The sequence below is a fragment of the Equus caballus genome, chromosome 14 (assembly GCF_041296265.1).
Source record: "Equus caballus isolate H_3958 breed thoroughbred chromosome 14, TB-T2T, whole genome shotgun sequence".
Taxonomy (NCBI): Eukaryota; Metazoa; Chordata; class Mammalia; order Perissodactyla; family Equidae; genus Equus; species Equus caballus.
In genome coordinates, this window is record NC_091697.1 from 74,421,644 (window position 1) to 74,446,028 (window position 24,385).

The 24,385-nt window shown below is 38.1% G+C and overlaps 1 protein-coding gene across 4 annotated transcripts in view; it reads left to right on the forward strand.

Moving 5' to 3' along the window:
* The window catches only part of MCC (MCC regulator of WNT signaling pathway), a 407,698-nt gene that overhangs the window by 44,865 nt on the left and 338,448 nt on the right, over positions 1-24,385 (forward strand). Inside the window, exon 1 of one of the 4 annotated variants that reach the window (XM_070234445.1) lies at positions 9,707-10,077. The exons of the other annotated variants lie outside the window; for them this stretch is intronic. The gene's annotated coding sequence lies outside the window, so the exon portion shown is untranslated. Of the gene's footprint in view, positions 1-9,706; positions 10,078-24,385 lie in introns of those variants that run through there. 4 annotated transcript variants of the gene reach the window in all.

The following is a 24,385-nucleotide window of genomic DNA, read 5'->3' on the forward strand; positions in this document are numbered from 1 at the left end:
CTAAGACTAGTAATTAATTGTAAAACTAAAACGCTCAATATTTCCAGTCATGTCATTACAAGCATAAGGGAGGGAGGAGCTAGAACCAGTTGTACACTTAATTGAAAATTAGTGATAGATGATGTGATGAGGAGCAAGTTTCAGACAAGCCTGGACATTTATTTCAGAGGAGCTGATTTCCACAGAGGTACATGTGGTTTCTGGAACGTTCCTAGACATTTTTTTCCTGAGAATGTTTATGTCCATTTGCTAGAATTAGCAGAGGAGTTATGAATATGGAATCTGGTCCACTTCTGTATAAGTGTTCCTCAACACTTCACTGTTAATTAGTGTGGTTAGGTTTAATGAACTCATTTAATAACAATATTCCTGCTGAGAATTTTATTGGGTACTAAATTCTTAAATTTAATAATGCAAAACATATTTGTAGAGTGTTATAATGGTTGCAGGACTTTCAGAGAATAAAATATTGGAAGGTTAGGTGTAATGGATTAATTAAATAAGAAAGCCCAAACTGCCTTTCAAAGTGACTCCATAATGATCTTCACTTTGTTTTAATGAATAAAGCAGACCATATCAAATGCCATTTGTCTGTGTTAGTTTATAAGCAGCATTCAAAGCTAGCAAATTTAGATCAGAGGAAACACAAACACTGCGAAATATTCTGCTTGGCAAACAGAGTTTTGTTTTCTGTACTGATCCATTAAATTGAATAACTTGATTTTCTTACAAGATGTCATCAATATGTTTCTTTCATGTAGGGAAATCAGTGGGAATTCTCCAATCAACTCCTGAATAGCAGCAGCTTGTATCAGCAGTAGTCCACATAGGCATTTGTGAAATGTTTTTAATTGCCTTAATTGCATTTTAGTGAAATGACACAAACTTCTTATTATAGCTTTTTCAAAGTAAGCAATTCATTTAAATTGGCTAAGAATTTTTAAACTGGCTATAAATGTCCTTTATGTTATCCATTTGAAATTATTTTAAGTTAACTTTTCAGGATGATAAATGTGTTTTGTAATTCATTATCCTCATGAATTGTTTGGACCTGGGCAAGGTGTGTCCCTCAGTTTTCTCATCTGCACAATAGGGATAGAAAAAAAAAATCCAATTAGGACGTGATAAGGCAATGTAAGCATGCACACTTTGAGTTCTCCCAAGTCCTTGAAGGCAGTTTTATTTGAGGATGAGTTTTGTGGGTTTTGTTTGTGGAGAGGTAATTACTCCAAACAGAAGTCCTGGGGGAGAATATTGAACTCATTTTTCACTCCCTGTGGATTACACAGGAGTGAATTTTGAATTTCTGAAATACTAAAACAGCGTAGAAGTTACGGTTTCCAGTTAAATCCATTCCTATCACATTGGGAAGATACATCAGTTAGGAATGTGTTTAGTTACTTTGTTTCAGGTAGCAAGAATTCTGGGGTATGGGGCTCAAGGAACCTTTGGTAAACCTTTCTTTTTTCTTTTTTTTCATCTTTCTGCTTTGCCATCCTTAGAATGCATGTTGCCAGAGGATTGCAAGATGCTCTGCCCATGCATGTGTTGCTGCGTTACCAGGTACTATGTTGCGGGCAGGAAGAAGATGGAAAGAGGAAGTAGAAAATAGTGACACCTATGTCAATAAAGAAAAGCTTTCCCAGGAACCTTCAATGTCTGTTCCATTGGCTACATATTATTTCATTGTATGGATGTAGCACAATTCAACTAGTCCTGGGGGTAGACTTCCTGGGCCTGTGTATGATACCCAGCTGGAGACTAACAGACATTTTAAAGGAAGAGAATGACCTGCGGATCTAGTAGCTGGTATTAATTTAGTGTTTGTCAGGCCTCCCAGGTTTCTAGTTTTGTTTCCCTTGGTGTCCCCATCTTCCAGTCTCAGCCTGATCTTGGTGCTTAACTCAGGCAAGACGGAGGTAAAGAGCAAGCCCCAAGCCCTCTGGGCCTCACATCTGCTCATGTTGGCTGCCAGACAGTCTCCAATCTGGTGTCCCAGTTCTGATACCCAAGTCCCCACATTACGCTGTTTCCTGGGCCTGACTCCCTGCCTTGGAAACCTACCAGCCCTCAGTCCCTAGAGGACCTGGCCTGCCTAGTTCTTATTTGCTCCTCTCTAGGGAGGGAAATTCTATCTTTGAGCTTCTATCTGAAGGCTGGGGTTCTGCGCTCTGCTGTCAGACGCACTTAATGATACCTCAGGCTTCCGAGCACTGTCAGTTCCCATGATACCACATCCCTGGCCTGGCTTCTACCTACCATCCTCCACCACCACCGCCACCACATACGTGCACGCGCACATACACGTTTGATCAAAGTTACACATGGTTTGAGAAATCAGATGGATATTTAAGATTCATAATGGAAAATAGCACTGTTCTGTCACCCATCCCTACTTCTAATTCTTTTCTATATAACACTTAGAACAGTTTTAGCTGTTTCTTCTCATTTGCCTCAATAATTTATAATTCACTTATATTGCTCTTTCTTCCATTTTACTTCAATTATAAATATTATGTATTGATTTTCTGCAAAAGAATATGTGGATTTAGTGCCCCTCCCCAAGTACACACCCACTTGTCCTTTATCCATTCTCCTAAATCTCCTAGTTTTGAGTTAGATCAATATTCACATTTCTTATTTCATAAGAGAAAAATCAACTTTCTTGCTTATGCCACTTTTACTTAGTTGTATGCAGCCAAACCTGATATACTATGTTTCTATCTTTCTTGTGAACACTCTCTTTTTGGTGGTTCTCTCCTCTACTAGATTCCCGAGAGAGCATCCATGAGAGCTAAATGTTTTGAGAAATGTCTTTCCTGCCCTTTCATTTGATTGATAGTTTCAGCATAGAATTTGAAGTTATTTTCTCTAGGAATTTTGAAATGATTGTTCTAGTGTCTTCCAGAACCCAGAATTGCTATTGAAAAGGTAGATGCCATTATGATTTCCAATCCTTTGTCTGAGACCTGTTGTTGTTTCCCTTTTCATCTTCTGGCAGCTTTTAGAATCCTTTTTGCCTAGTGTTCCAAAATTTCATGTTGACAAGTCTTAGTATGGTTGTAGGCCTTTTCTTTTTAACCCATTATGCTGGTCCCATGAAGGACCCTCTCTTATGGCAACAAATACCCTTCAGTTCTAGGAAATTTTTAAAATTATATCTGTGATAATTTCTTTCCCTCTATCTTCTCTGTCATTCTTTCTGGAACTCCTATAATTTAGATATTAAATATTCTAAAATGATTTTTTAATAATTTCACTTTCTCATATTTTCCACGTCTTTGGTTTTTATTCTTGGTGTTGCTGTTCTCTTTTATGGGAGATTTTCTCAACTTTACTTTTCAATTCTTTTATTAAAACTTTAGTTTCTGCTTTTAATTTCCTAGAGTTTTTTATGCTGTTTTTCTGTGACTATTCTTTTTTAAAGCTTCGTTTTCTTGTTCCATGAGTATTAAATCATCATTTAACTCTATGTAGATCCCCATAATAGCTTTTTGGAAGTTTTTTTATGTTCCAGCATTATTTCTCCATTTCCTCTGAGTTGTTTTTTTGTTGGTTTCTTTTTGTCTCTCTCATGTTAGATGCTCTCTTTGAATATCTAGTTGTTGACAGCCTCCTCATATTTAAGAGTAAAGCAAACAAAGCTGATTAGAGGGGGTATGTGTGTATGTGTGTGTGTGTTTGTATTTAGGAAAGGAGGGCTTTTTGGTCAGTGGGCTTCATCTGAGAGGGCTGTTTCATTGAGTGATTCCTCCCTCCACTGCCCAGTATATACAGATATTTTCAGTATCCCAAGAGGAACAACTTTCAGTTTCCTGCCTGGATGGTATAAAGCTGGTAGGAAGGATTCTGAGAGCTGAGTGAGGGAAAAGGAGCCAGTGGTCTTATAGTTCAACATGTGGACTTTCCTTAACTCCCCAATTTCAGGATGGACCCTTATCCTCTGAGTGGTGGCCTTGAGTCCAGAATTAATTTGGGATCAATACTGTAGAGAATAAACCTTTCGTTTTCTGCCTGGGTTGGGAAGACTTGACTATGCTCGGTTGGGATAGGACACAAGGGATCTAACGGCTTCTTACACACACCTTCAACTAATCCACCTGTTCTGAGGATTATCTGCACTCTCTGGCTCTCCTGCTTCTGAGCCTGTCCAAGGTGTGGCTTGACTCTGGGTTTCTCTGGTGAGCTAAATCCACTCATCCATCTGTCTTGCTGCTTCTGAAATTTGTTCTAATTTTCTCTTCTGTTCTCGTCATTATACAATCACGTCTCATTATTTGCAATAATTATGTCCTATAAAGTTGCTGCAAACACTGAATTAGTAAATACTGAACCATTGCTCCAAGGGGAAATACGGGTTAGGTACCTCTGAGCCTTATCAACTAATCAGTACCTAACCTTGCGTTATGTGTGTTTCTGTTTAAAGGCACCTTATTTAATATATATTCTTGATTCCTTAACATTGAACTCATGGCCAACAGCACAATAACTCATGCCTGAGCAAAGCTTATCCAACACATGTGTTTTCTCCATAAGGTGCATCACAGCTTTCTTGTGCTTAGGAACACTAGACAGCACTTCAGCACTATGCTTGCAGGCCATTGTGAACAGCAAAATCACCAACAAAAAGCATAAAAATATGCCACTAAATAGGCTATGAAAAGGACACTTGTTTATGGTGTGAGAGCTGAAACAAAAGGGCAGAGTGTTACCTTGCTCGGCCTCAGTTGGGAACATGAGCATCAGAAGACAGATTTTTCACCACGTTGAGCATGTCCATAACTGACTGTGAAAGCACCATGAGGATTGACTTTGGGGTTAGAAATAAGTATTAGAGAGTAGGCAAGTTCACAAATATAGAATCTGTGAATAATAAGGATCTACTGTAGTTTTATGCTTTTTTTTTTTTATTCCTTTATCTTTTTAGGATGGTTTCAGGAGGGATTGAAGGGAAATAAGTAAGATAAATAAGCATATTAAATCCACCACATCTAACTAGAAGTCTCTGTCATCCTAGTTATTTTATATAGGACCCACTGATCCCACCTGTGTACAATGACATATCAGATTTCTTCTAGCTCAGTCTGCCACTTTCATCTTTATGTATCCCCATTGGGCTTATCCAGGTCCAGATCCCAGCACCTCTTAAGTGGCCCAGGTCCTCTGCAGCAAGCTGGGCTGTGCCTGACCATGCCACAATATACCAATGGTAATGGATAGGTTTTTCATATATCCTATAATCAGTGGTATGCTGGAGCTGGCTCATACTGGCTAACAAAAGCCAACTGCTAAATATTCAGGAATTTTGTGAGGCCGTTTTTAAACATCAGCATTGTTAAAAATTAAATCATATAAGCTTACAATTAAATACGTTATATTAACAGAGGTAATAAATACTCAAAACTCATTGCTTCCTAATTATTTACTATTATCTATGTTCTTGAGGTTATTTATGTGTCTGGTATCTCTGTGGTGCAAAGACTCTATCATGGTGTGCTTCCAAATTCACATTCAGTGACATGATAGTGATAGTTTAAAATCAGCAGTGGCAGGAGTGTTTATACTATGGAAATCAGCAAATGCTCTAAATCTGAGCTTTTTCTCCCCAGAGAGCCCATTGTAAAACATTCACCAGCACACCTCTGGAGCCTGAAAAATTGTGTGGATTTGAGTAAAAAAAGAAATTAACTGACAAAGTCAATGGGGAAGGAGTCAGTAGCTAGATCCAAAGATATGCGTTAGCTCCTTGGATGTTTATTAGGCAGAAGTAAAGAAAAAAGTGAAATAAATACTGACTAAGAACAGAGTCACAGAAAACGAGTCTGGGCCCTCTTTGAAATATATTACAAAGGGTCTGATCCAGCAGAGCTAAAGGATCTTGTACACGTGAGCGTGGAAAAGCTAAAGCTTCTATAATTAACAGATGGAGATTAAAAATTATTGAGACCTAGTTAGAATCATCCTGCCTAAGAAACTCAGTGTGTGTGAATAAGAGATGATTGACCCATATAATACATCGTTTCTCTGAGCAGTTTATACTGTTGTGGAATTAGGGTAAAGAGCTGTGTTTTCCCTGAGCAAAGCTCTAGGGCAGTTTGTTGAAATAATTATTCCAGGAAAATCCAGGAGGATAAAAATCATATTTAAAATTCTTTTGCAAAACTTCTACTATTTGTAGATCTTTGTGCAGTTCAAGTTACTGGCTTATAATGTAAAGTCAGTAAGTATTTTGAGGAGATTTAAATGTGTTAGATTTAACTTTAGTGCTTAGAATCAGTTGATTCCAAAAAGCAAAAAGAGCTAATTGACTGATCTATCCCTGGAAAGGCAGTTAAGGGGGAAAAAAATGTAGAAGGTAACAATAAAAAATAGCATGCTGCTGTTCTTGGGGCCGGCCTGGTGGTGCAGCGGTTGGGTTTGTGCGCTCCACTTTGGCAGCCTGGAGTTCGCCAGTTCAGGTCCCGGGTGCGGACCTACACATTGCTTATCAAGCCATGCTGTGGCAGGCATCCCATACATAAAGTAGAGGAAGATGGGCACTGATGTTAGCTCAGGGCCAGTCTTCCTCAGCAAAAAGAGGAGGATTGGTGGCGGATATTAGCTCAGGTCTAATCTTCCTCAAAAAGAAAAAAAGAAAAGAGAAAAACTAGTATGCTGCTGTCCTGCATGGCTATCATTGTCATGAAAAAAACTGCTAATATTTTAAAAGTAGAATAATTCTTTTTAAAGTCACAAGCATACTGGCAGGCAGTAGAAGATGCACCTCTGGGCCTACTGTCATACTGATTTTTAGTTTTCGTTCCAAACTCTGGTTTTAGGGACCCTGTCGTGTAACATCTCTGAGGCAAGAAGTATTGCTATCAGCTTATATGTTAGAATTTACTTCTTGGAGATGATCCCTGCTTGAAGTGTTAGCCCTTGCAGTAAATTGAAAGGCCTCGTAGCGTTGCTCAAGGGATAAGGCAAACCTGGTTTTCCTGAGTTGTTTGGTATAATCTTCATATAACAGAAATTTTACAAGTAGTCCTTTCAGATTTCTTTTTTCCTTTTCTTTATTTTAACTGTTACTAGTTTGTGTCTAACTTGTCTTTTGGTGCCGTTGTTGTTGCATCTGCTTTTTGTCTTCCGTGGACTACATAAAATCGTTCTTCTAAATTACATTGCCTCATCTTAAATATGGGTAATCTTTGGCACAACCAATGAATTCGTTTCTTTTTTTTCCAGTTGAGATATAATTCACGTAATATATAATTCAGCATTTTAAAGTGTACAATTCAGCAGTTTTTAATATATCCACTATGTTGTGCATCCATCACCACTATCTAATTTCGGAACATTTCCATCACCCCCAAAAGAAACCCCATACCTATTAGCAGGTATGTTTTCGCTTTTCTTGGATATATACCTAGAGTGGAATTGCTGGGTCATATGGTAATTCTATGTTTAACTTTTTGAGGAACCACCAGATTGTTTTCCAATGAATGTATTTCTGTTAGTCACTTACCCCAACGTCCTTCATTGTTCAGTTCTCCTACCGCATCCCTCTCTGGTTGGTTGTGTCAGTTACAGCGTTCTGTGAGGGAAGCGATACATCTAGTCTCTGTGATGTGCTGCTTGATGTAGCATGCAAAATAGCTGCTTTTGGTTTTGTTCTGTTTGTCTGCGACGTGTCAGGAAATGTTTGTTTAAAGACCCTCATATTCCCAGAATTGTGGTATGTAGATTCATTTGCGGTTTCCGTGTCGATTCTGTATTCACCTTGATAGATTGCCACGTTCTTGTGTTCATCTTCTTGGTGATGATGATGACAAGGACGACATCACAACTTATTAGGTGCTTTCCTTGTGTGAGGCACTGTACTAAGAGATTTGCATACATTATTTTATTTAATCTTTGTAATGCACCTCTGAGATGGATGTTTTAAATCCCCTTTTCACTTGCCCAGACTAGCGTTTAAATTGGTGAAGAAATTTCACATGGCTGGAGGTTGGCAGAACAGCGGGAAGGTGCTGCTGTTCTGGGGCCTCTTAATCCTTGGAAAGGTTAACAGCTGTATACTCAAATGTGATTCTTTCGATTCTAGTTTGCCCTGCTGTATAAACCAAGATCACATCTGAAGCCTGTTTCAATTAGAAAGGGAAAAAATGCCTTAGATGAAAACCACCATGTAGTTTCAAATCCTACATCTGAAAAAACACATGGCGGGGCAGGAGAATGACCACAAAAGCAGCATGCAATCACTTTCCAAATTCTGTAATAATTAAGGCTAAAATCCTTTATAAGTGGTGCTGGGAAGATTATTTCTTATTTTCACATTAGTGTGACATTTTAATGTTGTCCCTTACACATATGCATCATAAACCTAGAAAAATGTACACTAAAAACTGTTGGCTTTTAAATCCCCAAGATAAAAGTTCTTTCTCTCCAAGATTCATCATGGTTGTAGCTTTTCATATGCAGAAACTGTTTTGTGCCTCAGTGGACCTCCCCTGCTGCCCTGATGCCCAAGGAAATCAGATCGCTGAGGAATCATGGTTTGAGCTGTAACAGCATTTTCCTAAATGAAAGTATAGCCACTGGTAGCATAGTAACAAGCAGCTCTGCTTTATGAAATCTGGATTTTCCTAAAATGCTTATAGATTTTAACACTATTATAGAAGTTTTAGAAAGATGTATCTTAGGAAAGAGCTTGAAAAGGCAATTCCTAAGATAAGAAATAGAAATGTCCAAGAAGTAAATAAAAATCTGTCCAACCTCTAGTTGTCAAAAAAATGTAAACTAAAATGAGGTATAAATTCTATCTAGCTATTTATTTAATATTGAACAAGTATATGCACATGGCAAAAAATTCTTTTTTTCCCCTCATGCTATGCCCCAGCCACTCTATTCTCCTCCCCAAAGGCAACTACCATTACCAGTGTTTTATAGACTTCGTAATGGTTGTCTATGAACCTGAGTATGTGTATACATATACACACATACATGTATGTATCTGCATATATGTGTATATATAATACATACATATATAATATTATACACACTGTTCTACACCTTGCTTTTTTCACATAACAGTTATTCTTGGAAATTTTTCCATATCAATATATATATAGCTATCTTGCTCTTTATCCCCCTAACATATTTTAAATAAAAATTTTCAAGCATACAGAAAAGTTGGAACCTTGTTCTTTTTAACAGTTGCATAATATTTCATTATGTCAGTACCACAGTTCATTTTACCAGTCCTCTAATGACTAATATTTAAATTGTTTCCTATGGTTTGCCTTTACAAAATAATGCTGCAATAAAATCCTTACACACAGGTCATTTGGCATATATATATATAAGAATATATCAGTAGGAGAATTCACTAAAAGCAGAATTGCTAGGTCAGGGGTATGTGTATTTTTAATTTTATAGATATTGCCAGATTTTCTCATGGAGATTGTAGCAATTTACTCTTATACTAACAAAGTGTGAGAGTGGCTGTTACTCCACACTCTCTTCAGGAGCATCTGAGTTAAAATTTCTAATTCTACTGCTATTTGGCTTTGGATTAGTTGCTTGAATTCTCTGGCAATAATAATACTTGGCAGCATTGTTCTGAGGATTAAATAAGACAAGCAGCAGCTATAAAACTCCTAACACTTTGCCAGGGGCATCAGACATTGTCAAGACATGTCAGTCTTTTCTCCTCTTCACCGGATGGGCAAGGCTCAAGGTGTGGAACCTTTAAGGCAGACCTAATGATGGCACTTGCTCCCGTCTTTGGAAGCTCTTCTCGTGGATCCTCACTGGGATTCTCTGCATGCAAGCCTTCTGCTTGAACCTGCTGATAGGATAAAAACTCAGTTCTCCATGTAAGATGCATGGGCTCAAACTTAAAAGTAATCTTTACTTGGGGCTGGCCTGGTGGTGTAGTGGTTAAGTTCACACGCTCCACTTCAGTGGCCTGGGGTTCATGATCGTGGACCTACAAACTGCTCGTGAAGCTGCACTGTGGCGGCATCCCATATACAAAATAGAGGAAGATTGGCACAGATGTTAGCTCAGGGTTGATCTTTCTCACCAAAAAAAAAGGTAAGCTTTACTTCTTAATTTGTTTCTTATTTGCTTTCCTATGAGTGAAAATTATTTTTCAAACATTATTCTGAATGAATAGCCAGCTATATTTAGACTGATTTGAAAAAAATGTGATTTAATTATGCTTTCACTAGTGGATACAGATGTAGACTACAGACGCGATTGTAGAGAATTATTTTTATTACTGGTTCAGAGGAGCGGGCAGAGGACCACGACAGAGTTTCAGCTTGAGGAGAATCTGCATTACATTGACATAGGCAAGAATTTATTATGTCCCAATAGAATGTGTCTAATTTGGGTAGTTTTAGAAAATTCTCCAGTCGGACTAGAATCGTTATTCCATGGTATAAGTGAATTTGTGACTGCCTTGATTTTTTGATTAAAATCAGAAATCCACCTGCAAGATGATCTTAAGCTAGCAACTCCTTTCCTTCAGCTGGAAGGAAATAAAACAGCATAGAGCTGGATTCTAAGATGTAAATTGCAGGGAAGATGTGTCTGTAATTAACTTAGGAAATACTGTTTGTGTTTAACTTCACCATAATTTTTCAGGATGAACAAATTGCACATTAGATAGTGCAGGCAAGAAGTAAGGCTTTTAACAAGTGTAGATGTTGTTTCCCAGTTGTAATTTCTAAGATGATCCTGTGAACTTTTAATTTATACGTTGGTTTGGAGTAATTAGCCCCTGAATTATCTGGCTTTTGAGACATAATTATTTAGAAGAAGAATGGACTATGGAGAGCATCTTCATTTTCTGAAGAATCAGAGGAACAATGATGCCCTTCACTGAAAATCATACAGTGATGCTTGAAAGGAAAATACAGCATAGTCATGGGAACATATGCAAGATACTTGAAATAATAATATTTATAATTTTTTTGTTTTGCAAAACCCACGATGTATTTTGTATCTATTTTTTTCCCATATCACCTTGCCTGGTAGATTTTGAGCACTTTTTATCTTCACAAAGTTTGGAGAGTGAAAAGAATTCAAATTCTCTCCAACCGCCAGGTAGTTAAATCCTGTCTAAATATCTTATATACTAATGTCCTTATTACATAAGTCACCTACATAAGATTAACTAATGAGTTTTGGACAATTGAAGTGAACTATTGTCAAGGCCAAGTGTGAATTGCAAGCTGCTAAAATGTCTTGACAGGATAATAACCGGAATAACCTGTAAGCTAATACATGGTAAGGAGGCATCTGGTTTTCCTCTTGGCAGGGCGCTAGATGCCAGAGCTAAGCTCCTTGGCTCACTTTTCTCTAACAGTGCTGCTTAGACACCAGGATTCTGAATGCCACTGGAGACCCAGTATGTACCTTTTAAAAAATGCTTTATATGTGCACATGAATCCAAATTCACAATGTCCCAGAAAGGGTAGATGGCAGAGTAAGTTTCTGTCCCATCCCTGTCCCCCGGATGCAATCCCCTCTCCAGGGGCACTCCCTGATAACAGTTCCTTAGGTGTCCTTCCAGAGGTAGTCTGTGCATATCCAGTGCATACGGTCACACACTCTACCTCTTTTATATATATGGTCATATGCCATACACACTGATCTGCACCTCCCCTTTTTTAACTTGACCTGTTTTGTAGATTGTGCCACCATTACAGAGAGCTGCCTCCTTCTTTTTAAAGGCTGTTTAGTATTCATTGCATTGTATGGATGAATCATAATTTATTTACCAGACCTCCACTGGTGGATATTTAGATGATTTCCAGTCTGTTGCTAATACAAACAATGCTGCATGGGATAACTTGGACATTCATTGTTTTGCATACATCATCATATCTGTGGGATACATTTCTAGAGATGGAATTGCTGGGTCAAACACTATGTGCATTTTTGATTTTGACAAATACTGCCAAATTTCAATAGACTGTGTACAAGTTATACTCCCACCAGTGGGGTTTGAGAGTGGCATGTGCTTTTAAATCCTAGACCTGGCCTTTGTCACTAAAGGGTGTATTTTTCTGAACCTGGCCACAGTCCAGGGCCTCTGGGCTCACTTGTGTTATGTTACTGACTTTCTGTCTGTGATCAGGACTCATTTTTCAACACTCCAGGACACTGTATTCTTTTCCAGCCCTTTGAGGGGATTGCTTACAGCCTCAATGAGAAATAGGCTTATTTCTATAGTTTCCTCATAGACAAGGGGATGAAGGGAGGTGTTGATGTTTCAGAGCCCTGAGTTTTGGCAAAGCGGAGGCATTAAAGAGGTTAGTTTATTTGCCTTGATTTGAAAATCGACATAGGAGGGAATCTTCCCACTCTTAAATAAAGAAACAAACTGAAGTTTTGGCTTTAAAGCTGAAGTGTTGTTGCTGTCTTATGGTTGTCACTGAGCTGCTGAGCCCCTGTCTCTGCCTAGCTGACATCACACTCTCCCTGCGAGGTCTGGCTCCCTGCCCGCTCTCCCTCCGGCGGCGGCGGGGGCTGCACCCTCTCCCTCTGCCGCTTCCTCCCCTCCTCCTGTTCCTCACCTCATTTCCTCTCCTCCTTCTTATCCAAACAGCTTTTTATGATTCCTGTTGGAACTTTACCATCTTTCCCTGAGCCACTATCCTAACTTGACAGGTCCAGGCACAGCCAGTGAGCGCCCTTTGATTTTTCTATCTATAGCTCTCCCTCCCTGTGCTTACTATTTTATAATCAATCTGTGCCGTAGTTTGTATCCCAAACTTCTAAAATGTAAAGAGCCCTTTCGTTCAGTTCTGTAGAACACCTAGCTCACGGTGCTCACTTAAATATATGAAATGGTGGTTCGTTAAGGGATATTTTTTCAAGGATTTAGCTTTAAATTTATTTTAATTGAAATATATTTATATAATATATATTTTATAGTATATATTTATAAAATATAAAGATGTTTTAACTTAAATTTATTTATAACTGGCAAAATTATGATGGCATTTCTGTGGATTATTTCCCCAATATAGTGTTCACTAATACTCAACACTGACTTCAGTCTTGTTACAGTGTATACTTACTTTCCTTAGAATGAAATGTCTAGGTAGACAAAGATGATGAGCTACCGAGGACACTGGCATTGTTGCTGTTTGGTACCATTTGTCCCACATTAGTCTCCGATCAATGGAGTAAGGAACTGCTTTAGCCACGTTGGTGATATTTAGAACAGTGCTACTCAAAGAGTTGTTACCGAGCCAGGTTTGTTTCTGCCCGCCACCTGGAAAGCCGAACACCAAGATGACGAGATTGCAGCAGAAAGAGGTTAATCACAAGGCAGCCAAGTGAGGAAACGGGAGAATGAGTCTCAAATCCACTTCCCTGAAAATAGGGACTCAGGGATATTTATGGGGTGGGGGGCAAGGTGGTCTGAAGTGTGGAGACAGATGCTTGGAGGTGAAGAAAGGTGAGGTAATTGACGATCTGCGCAGCGTAGTCAAGCTTCATGGCCCTTCATAGGACGCATGTTCACAAAATGGTGGCATTAGCATGATCTGAGGGTGGAGTTTTTAGCCTCTTGACGTCAAAAGGTCACTTGACATCTGCACCGGCCCAGTTGATAAGTTGGTCATCTCAACTGGCCTGAAGTGGACAAGGGGTTCTAATTCCTGAAGAACAGCTCACACACCCATTATCATGGTGACCCAGGCTCCAGGGAGATGCTATCTATAGGAACCTAGTGGGAGTCCCATAGCGTATTGCCTAGACAGCACAGTTAACAATGTGTGGGTGAACAGCTAAAAGCTATAATCAGTAATTGCAAAAAGGAAAAAAAGCTTTAGTTCCTAGCTACTTAATCATCAAAGGCTGTTTACTGGTTTTCAGAGTGGGCCACAGACTAGTGTTTTTCTTACCTGACTGCAACAAGGTAAGTACAGGAATCGGAAATAACTGTTCCACTTCAGAAATTTTTATACCAATTTCACCAAGTTGAGTCTAATTTTTAAAATTAAGCTTGTATTTTTCTATGTCCTTTTTAAATCCTTTTTGCCTAAAAACTCATTTTATTTTATTCTACAAAATATCAATCTATCACAGATTAGATTCTCTAAAATAATCTAGAAAATTCCTCAAATTTTGGTGACTCTCTAGCTTGTAAGGCAGATGCATTGCTCTAAAAGTCATTGCATTGGCTTGTTTTCATAGTGTGACAAGTGTGATATCCCCATGAAATACTTGAGGAAATGAGGCACAATGACAAAATTTCTTGCCTGAGGCTGCTGCGTATCCTGGAATTAAATCTTCCCCTTCTCATTTCTGTGATCAAACGACAAGGCCTCCTCTGCTTTTCATGTTATGATATTTTAATTAGAAGCTGACACAATGAGTGGAATAAGAGAAAATTATTCATGGAAAGAACATTGCATTATTTTACCCTTCAAAGAACAGTGTAAGAAGCATTTTCCCCCATTTTATGAGTGACAATTTTCTAAAACTAAAGTACTTTGGAAGATATTTAGAAGAATTTTAACATAATGGCTTTGCACTCAGAAAAAAATTTTTGTGTGCTGAATGTTTTTAAATGCTGGTGGAGAGTATATAAATAATAACATTTGGGGAAATTTGCAGTGTCACAGTGTCGGCCTCAGAGAGAGGTGTGGGTTTCTGTTTGGGCCAAAGGAAGATCCAAGGAGCCAGAATAAACTTTGAGAACATTGCCTGTTCTGAATGTGGATGCAGCAAGCCCTAGCTGTGTGTGAGCAGAGGAGGCCAGACATACTGGTCCGAATGAATTGTGAAGCAGGAAGAACTGAGAGGGGTTTTAGATGAGAGAGAGAATGAGACCAAGGGACAGAGGATTAAAAAGGATGGGGGTATGTGGGAGGGCCCCAGGGTGGCAGGGCCTCGGGGCTCCCCGTGGCAGGCTCTGTGGGTGAGACACTTCCATTTTGGAGGGCCAGGGGTCAAGTGCTCGTTTGGAGCCTAGCTAATACATAAAAATGTATGAGCCTTGGCTATTCAATTTAAGAGCGTGATGAAAAATTTTGCTTTATTTTTTATTACTACATTTAGGTGCTCCTCCTCCACTATGGAAAAAATAAATATAATTGCAAGTTTATCATTCACAGCAGGTTGTGAGTTTTTTATGTGTTAAATACATGTTGTAATATAAATCTTTTTGCTGTGATGGAAAAATGTGGGTACAATTGTCTTTTTATATTAATGGTGTTATGTGTCCTGTAATTTTCCTATAAAAATATGACCTAAAGTGATCTGAAAGGATAACAGTTCTCAAAGTGTTGTTAAAATACACTTAGAAATAAGTTTTTAAAAAGTGGCACACTTTCCCAAATCTTTTATTGCCCCCAAACTTCCATCTCTGAGGTCTTTTCTGTTATCCTCTCTTTCTATATCTTTCAGACATGATTGCCTTACATGGTTTTTGGATCTGTGGTGAAATGCTTGGCCTTAATGGAGTTTTTGGAGGGACATTTGTATATTAAGAGCCACTTACCCATTTGTCATTCTGACCATTATTGCCAATATATTCAATTAGTAAGGATTTACTGAGTGCTCACTGCAAGGGTCTATGTCTGTCACTGGGATTACAAAAGAGCTACCTTCATTTATTCATTCATCCACCAACCTGTTCAAGTGCCTGCTGTGAACCAAGCACGGTGCCAGGAACTTCAGACAGGTGCCCTCTCAGAAGGAACTGATAGACTCGGGAAAACGGAGACCGTCTCTCTTAACGTTATTATGAGGATTAAATGAAATAATATTTCTAAAGCGCCTAGCACAGCCCCTGAAGCATAGGTGCTCTGGATGAGTATTTTTACCCAGGAATGGCAGAGACTGCTTTTAAGCAGTGCTTACAAATCATTGTGAAGATAAGCTGAATCTTGCTTAATATAGAAGGTTAATTTACTGATTTTTAAAAAATAATCCAAAGGGCAAACATATTAAAATATTTCTTCCACTGGAATATTGATAGGAAAAGGCAAGTTGAGAGATTGCCAAACAAATGAAGAGTAAGAGTATTAGGAAACAGTTACATGTGAAAGAATTATAGAAAGAGCTTTTTAAAAATACGTATAAGTAATACTTTACTTGTTTGCCGATGCTTTCTTCTTGAGTATTCGCCTTTAGTCACTCTTGACGTTTCACCTGGAGAAGGGGAAGCCATCATGTCAGTGACTGAGCTTGTCTGTTCATTATTTCAGTGAACTCTCAGGAATTTCAGGCTAAACATCGGAAAGAATTAATATTACAATACCTCACATCTAAAAAGACAAAGCTAGTGCTTCCTGTAGGAAACATACACATCCCTCTACCTGCCCCCCAAAGTCTGATAAATCTTTCAACCAAAGTTTTTTGTCAGTGGGTTATCGATTGGACATGAATTTGAATCTGATCAGATTTCCTTAACCAAAAAAGTGATCATTTCATGTGTATCCTATGAATACAAATGAATCCAAAATTAGAAAATCAGCTGCAAAGAAGACTAACAGATTTATGATACAGTGGCTTTTCTATATTTGAGGAAAAATGTCTCCTATTTTGTAATTCCTCCTTTATCTAAAAGTAATAATGGCCATTCGTAACAATGTCCTTGTTTGACTGATACTACTGCCTGAAGCTTTTTGGGTATATTGTACTCTGTTTTCCCAGTGCTATCCGAAAGAAGTTTCTGCAGTGATGGAAATGTTCTGTATCTGTGCCGTGCAGTGTGGTAGCCACTAGCCACATGTGTCTAGTGGGCATTTGAAATGTGGCTATTGAGCTAGTAAAATAAGGAAACGAATTATTAATTGTATTTAATTTTAATTAATTTAAATGTAAACTTAGCCGCCTGTGTGTAGTAACTTCCATATTGAACAGTGCAACTCAAGACGATAAATGTTAATTCACAAGAGTTAAAATAGGTTTCCACATAGACAATGTTGAGGAAGCTGGCAATGGGAAATTCTGGTTTTGCAAAAGCCTATATTTCAATATTCCATTGGGTGTGAAATTTCAAAAAGAAAATCTTCATAATATAAATTAGATGTCAAAGTTTATTCTTTCAATTCGACTTTTGTCTTTCCTATTTTTTGTATTTTTTTCAAGTGGGTAACCTCAACCAAAAGCATTTTTTCAGATATAAAAATAATGCCAACAGCTTCATCCTTTCTAATAGTATGATTTATGAGAAAGAGAGAGAGAGAAAGAGACAAGGAGAGAGAGAGAATGAATGTGTAGGCTCAACTGTGAGCCAGTCTCCTGCATTTATTACTTTGGCTGACTTAGTGAGTGCTTAAAGACTGTGGTGGGAAGGTCCAAGAAGATTTCAGTTAATTCCTTAGGATGCGTGTCATGTGGCATTTTATTTGTTTAGGTAATATCACCAATTAATTTTCTTTCCTTCATGGCTCTTCATGTTTTTATCCCATATGTTCACAGGCTACAGCTGTCCTTTTTGTAAATAAAGATTGAATTTTAAAGAGGGGCTGGGGTACATTTATACATAGCAGTGTCTCTTTGCTTTCCCTTTTTGACATCAAAACACCATTTTAAACTGTAGAATGTAATGTTTATGCTCCTAAAGAAAGTTGTCTGTTGATTAACTAAAGACTATATTTGCTATTCTGCTTCTTCATGTATAAAATTTCAGTTAACTGGAATATTTCAAATCAGAGGCTTCTGGTTAATTAAAAGCACATGAAAAAATGCTCATACATTCATCATTTATTTACTGATCACTTGTTAAAAGCCAGATACTGTTTTTGGTATTGGGAATACAACAGTGAACAAAACAGACGAAATTCTCCATCACATCCATTTGCATCGATTGCAAATTGGGGTGTGCAAGAAGCAAAGGAGAAATGGGATTAAAGGTTCATTATTTCAGTTCTCTCTCCATCTCTTTTACCTCAAATCTAACATTTTATTTACCCATTCCTTCATTTATTTAGTACCTATTATATGCCAGGGGTTAGAGGTTCAACGATGAACAAAGAATGAGCCTTGTCCTCTAGGAATTTATAGTCTAGTACGGGAGCTTGCAAACTTTTGCTGTAAAGGGCCAAATAGTAAAGATTTTTGGTTTTACGGGCCATACAGTCTCTGTCACAACTATTCAGCTCCACTGTTGTAGTAGCAAAGTAGCCAAAGACAATACATAGACAAGTAGGCATGCCTGTGTTCCAATAAACTTGATTTACTAAAGCAAGCAATGATCTGGATTTGGCTGTAGGCTTTAGTTACTAACCTCTGGTCTGGCAGAAGAGAGAGAAAATAAATCACTTATTACTGTAGAGTGGGGGAAGTGATCAAAGCAAGCACAGATGCCTCAGCAACATTGAGAAGGGGCATCAAATTGGACTGGCAGTTACTTGAGATATTTAGGGGAGATTTCTGAAGGACATGCCATTCAAGTGAATTATGAAGCATAGGCTGGAGTTTAAAGAAAGGGAAAGGAAGGATGTTCTCAGCAGAGGAATAAACATGTACAAAGTATGGCATGTAAAACAACAATGCTTCTTATGGAAACTAAAAGAAATTCAGTAGGGCTGGAATGCAGGTTGTCTACTTCAGCAGGAGGGTGAGGCCAGAGAGGTAGGCCTGAGTCGTATTCTGATGGGCCTTGGTTGTGAAGCGAGAAACAGGGATAGGAAACTGAAAGTCTTGAGGGGAGCAAATAAAGGATTTTAAGCAGGGAAAAGTAATTTTTTGGCTTCCAGTTGGAAAGAGGAAGACCCAGGAGGAAACCATTGCAGAAAACTAGATGGAAAATGGTTAGGGCAGCAAGGGTGATCAAGATGAAATGAATATGAGAGCTATTTACACAACAGTCTCTAGTTCTTGGTGACTGACTGAGTGTGGGGATAAATGAGAAAGAAACATCTTAGGAAATTTCTAGATTTCTGGTTTAGGTGACTAGATGATGTCATTTATGTAGCTAGGATGAATAAACTTGTGGAGGGGAGACAAGATAATGAATTCAATTTAGGACTTTGAGTTCAAGATAAATGTATGACGCCAAAACGTAGCTACTCAGTAGAAAATGGAGAGGGAGATGTGGGAATCACCATGAATAGTGATAGAGAAGGTCATAAATTTAGATTAGGTCATATATAGAAAGTCTATAAAGTGAAAAACAGAGAGCAAGACAGGCCTTGGGTAACGTGAATGTTTAAGGACAAGAATTCTGAAGGAGCAATCATGTAGAGGTGGGGAAACCAGAAAACAGGGTTGTTACTCAAGCTGAAGGAAGGAGTTTCAAGGAAAAGGCAGCAGTCAGTGTTGAGCACTCAAGAGAAGGAAAAAAATGTGCTCTGGGATTATGTGGTATGAATGACTTTGCAGACAAGAAAGTGAACCCATACAGACGGAGAATTAGACTAAAGTCTCCACAAACATAGCTGAAGTGTTGGCAGCTCAAACACTGCTGGTGGGGCTATAAATTGGTAGATGTTTCTCAAGGGACCTATGGGAAACCGTATCAAGAGATTAGATCATTTAACAATGAGTAATTCTACCTTTGGAAAATCATAAGAGGAAAATAATCAGATCTGTAGTCTGTAAGGATGACCAAAGTTTGAAAATGACATTTTGGATCATCTTATTTGATTAACTCCAGGAGACGTGTCCTATAAGTGCATTCTGATATGAATGGTGTTGTTCATTTTAAACATTTTCCCCTTCAACCATGGCCTCAGACCATATTTGTTTTGTTTGAGTTGGCTTTTTATATGTTAGCTTTTTTGTTAAGAAAAATTTTAAATAATAAAAATTACAGATTATATAATGAACACAAATGTACCTATTATCCAGATTGAAAAGATGTTAACATGGTGTCATATTTGCCTATGATTTTTAATGTGTTGTTATAAATACATGTTAACTCCCCCATATTCCCTTCCCCAATCCTATTCTCCTTTCTCCCTCACCACTTTACACTTGATATTTATGCTTCCTGACCTTGTTTTTATTACTTGCCTATGTGTAAATCCATATACAATTCACAGTGTTGTTTTGCATATTTTTAAACTTTAGGTAAATGCTGTCCTATTGTTCATGTTATTTTTCAACCCGAGGATTTTACTCAACATTGTTTTTGAAATTTATTAATGATGATATATCGTAGATGTATTTCTTTCAAAAACTCCATTCTATAGTATTTCATTACCTGACCATACCTCAATTTATATATCCATTCTCTGTTAATAGCCTTCTGGACTAGTTATTTCACACCTCTGTTCTTCACTTTCCTCACTTATAAAATGGAGTGAATGATGGTATTAACTCACAGGGTGGTTGTGAGAATTAAATTAATTAATAGACATGTAAAGCACTAGCTTAGGCCCTGGCACATAATAAGTATCCGTGTTAGCTGTTCTCATCAGTATGATTTTTTATATTATTATTAAGCTCTTTCCAAATCTTTGCTGTTACAGATATTGTGCGTCTCTCCTTCTGTCCCTGCATACGTTTCTTTAGCATATATAACTAAACATTGAATTTCTGGTTGAAGAGTGTGCTTAACTCTACTTTTTAGATGTTGCCAAAGACCTTTCTAAAGAGGCAGTACCAGTGTCTCTTCCACCAACACCATGTCAAAGTTTCTGCTTCCTCATCAGCATTTGGTATTGTAAGACCAACATTTTTGCCAATCCTGTAGGTATTAAAATAGTATCCATTGTTTGTTTTAATTTGCATTTTCCTTCTGTTTATTGAGGTTGAGAATCTTTTCACATCTTTATTGGCTATTTTCTGCTCACATCATTTGCCCATTTTTCGATTGGGTTATTTTCTTTACCTTATTGCAGTGTAGGAATTTGTTATATATTTCATACTAATCTTTTGTCTGTCATACCTCAAATTAAATTAATGACTGACTTTTTTTTTTAATTTGGAAACATTACTTTTATCAAAACATTTCACGCGCATGGTAAAAACAATATGGTACAGAAGAGCTTGTGGCAAAACACCGGTTCCTGCCCTGCCTCCCTCTCCACGCCCAAGCCCACTCCCCAGGCAGTTTCTTTTTACCATTTGTGCTTTTAGTTCTCCTGATCATTTCTTCCATACGAGCTTATACCTTTGTATCCGATTTGTCAACTTTGAACAGTATCTCTTTATTCCAGGCTATGAAAGGTAAGGAGAGCCCCGGTGTTGTCAGTCCCACTTCTCATTCTCGCCATTCATCATACTGCCAACTGTCAACCCAGAACATTCAGGGTTTTGCCACTGCCTCTGCAGCTCCCTTGCTGCATATTCTAGGCAAGGATTTTTAGCACCTGTGTCATCGGCCAGCTGCTCCCATCTCTTTTATGTCTTTCTGACATTTGTTGAAATCCCTTATCTTTGATAACCTCTTCTCCTTTTATCTTAACTATGAGTTTATTTGCTTATTATTTGTTTTGTTCTCCACTTTAATTATTTTACTCAGAAGCAATGATGAAAGGCAAATGCATTTGCTCCAGCCAACAGCTGTACCCAGAAATTACCAACTATAGACTAGAAGCCTGTTTTTTTATGACGTACGATTTTTCACACTTTAAATATTTATGGAACAGAAATTAGACTTCTAAATTACATTTTTGTGTGACTCAAATTGAAGAGTTAGGGGCAAAATGAACTTTTAGACTTTTTTTGAGTTCTTTCATAAACAGCTATTACTGGCACACCTACCTGTTCCAAAGGTGTCTGTTGAGAATTGTGAACAGAAGCATCTAACCTCTTACTCAAAGTAATGATTGCTTTTGCATAGCCCTCATTCCATCTGGGTTTGGGATTTAGTATCATTGTGGAGAAGAATGATGTTTTTCTCTGCCTCTGAGCCTGAGAGACCTAAGCCCATCTTTCCCATTATCTAGTCCCGATGTTGGGCTGTGAATTTCGCTGAATGATAAATAGCTTCATTGAATTTTCACTTCCTACTCAATTTCTTTATAAGTTAAAGGAAGAAGAATAGCCAAGAGACAAAAAGGCTTTTATATACAGAAAGTAATAGCTGTGCATTGTGAAAGCACGCAGTTTAGAGCTGGAAGCATCGATCTTCAGTCATATTTTAATTTTGCTGCCTGGTGATTGGTGTTCTTTACAGAACTAAATATTACCTGACTTGGCTAGTTCCTCTGCTATAAACTGGAATCTATTCCTTTCTTGCCTCACGGTGATATCCTCTGAAGATAAGATATATTGATATGAATATGAATAAATGTGAAACACCTTTTAGAACAGTTGTCGCAATGATGAAAGGAAAAAAATTATTTAGAGGAAATTTATTTATTTAGAGGAAAAAATGTTCACCAAAATTTTGTGAAGTTAACCAAAATGTTCCCTGTGGTTATTGCGGAGTAGAGGGATTGCATGTAGTTTCTATTTTCTTCTTTTTGCTTGTCTACATTTTCTACAATGAATGTACGTATTTTCTGGAATAATATACAAAAGTTTGGTTGTTTCTTTTTTTTTTTTTAAGGCTGCTGCCTTATGTGGTGATGTTATTGCTACTGAAATAGTTCTCCACTCTGCCATCTCAGTTTTGGACAACTGTAGCTTAGTGTCTCTTCCTCTGAGAAACGTTCCTGACCTAGGGCAGAGAAACTGTCATGCTGCTCTGTCACTAAGGCTACAAGGGGGTGGTGGTTGTTTTTATGGTGTCCACTGGTCATTCATACTTACTGAGCATCCTATATGCTGCCTTCTGTGGGAGAATACAGAGAGGTGTATGTTGGAAAATATCAAATAAAGTGGGGACCCCCTTAAAAGAGTAGTCATTTTTAACTTCGGAAAGTTTATGAATCAGTCCATCCAAACAGATGTGAGGGAGATCTGCTGTGTACACGGTGATGTGCTGAGTGCTGCGTAGATCTCAAGAGAGAGTGATGCATGGTCAACACTGGCTTCCAGGAGCTTGTGGTCAGGTTGGAACGGTAAGACTTGAGTGTGTGAAAATAATAAAAGAAAAAAAAAGAGAAGGAGAGAAATGAAAGTTAGTACAACAATCCAAAAGTTGTCACAAAGTTACGTATAGTCACTGAATGAATGGTGCAGGGGCTAAATGCTGGCAGAAGGAAGAGACCGCTTGTGGGCCTGAGTGGGCTACAAGGACTGCATGGAGTTGGAAAAGTTTGAGCTCAAAGTGGAAGCTACAAGGCATCTTAAGGCCTGTGCTCAGAAATCCTAGAATGTTAAATCTGTCACATTCCATTGATCAAGCAAGTCACAAGGCCAGCCTAGATTCAAGGGCAGGGAAATTGGCTCCACCCCTTGATGGGAGGTATGGCAAAAGAGGCCTGGTCACAGAGGAGTGTAATTCACTGAGGGCCATTTTAAACAAGCTGATACAATGGCTCATAGTAAACCTTTGTGATCCAGGTTCTCTAGGCTTAGCTCTTGGTATGTAAAGGAGAGCTTTTGGAATTTTTTTTCTCTCTTGTAAATTTGTTTTCTCATCTTGTTGATAACAAAATGTAACTTATTGTTTTCATCCATGTTTAACATAGAAGGGTAACACATATATAGATCTATGTAGTCTTTCTGGTTTAATATGAAAGTATTGTTAACTAATGACCATTGATAATCAAGCTGCTTATATTAGTGTCATCCTTATGTGTGTTCACAGGTCAAAATTTGATATGATTGACATCCAAGGTGGTGAATGGTAGAATGGAAAGGGTAAGAGCTGTGGAATCACACTGATTTGATTTCGATTCCTGGCTCTGCTGTATATTAGCTCTGTGACTCTCTCAGCCTTCATATCTTAATCTGTAAAATGGGGATAATAGCACTTCTCCTGCAGATTTGTTAGTTGTTATTCTGGTTCTATATCTCTATGCTGAAAGAATTTAGCTTTAATTTCATTTTTAGAAACTAGCACTTCTATTTAAAGATTACAATCAGAACTAATTTAGTAGAATGCAATGTATGTTGTTTTTGATCTTTTATATTAGCCTTTCAATGGCTCAGACCTTTTAAATGAAAATGCAGCATTACGCATTCTCCTCTGAGTTGGCGTTTCTAGAACACAGATCTTTTCTCTGAGCTGCTTTTTGTAGAATGGGACTGCTCAAGCCTGGGCAGAGCTGGGTTTCTCAGGAGGGTGCCCAGCGTTCATACGTGGGCCACAGGCGGGGAGGAAGGGCTGGCCTCTGCAGACAGATTGCTCCACTTAGGGAGGCGGTCAGTTCAGTTCAGTAAGCAGTCTTCTCCCCTGAGCAGTTTGTGCTTAATTACTAAAGTCTTAACCATGAAACTTGGGCATTGTGAAAGATCTATGATCAATAATTATAAAATAATCATAATAATGGCTACTATTTATTGACTCCTTAATATGTGCCAGGAACTATGTTAAGTGCTTTGCATGAGTTATCTCATTTACCCTCAGAACAACTCTATAAGATAG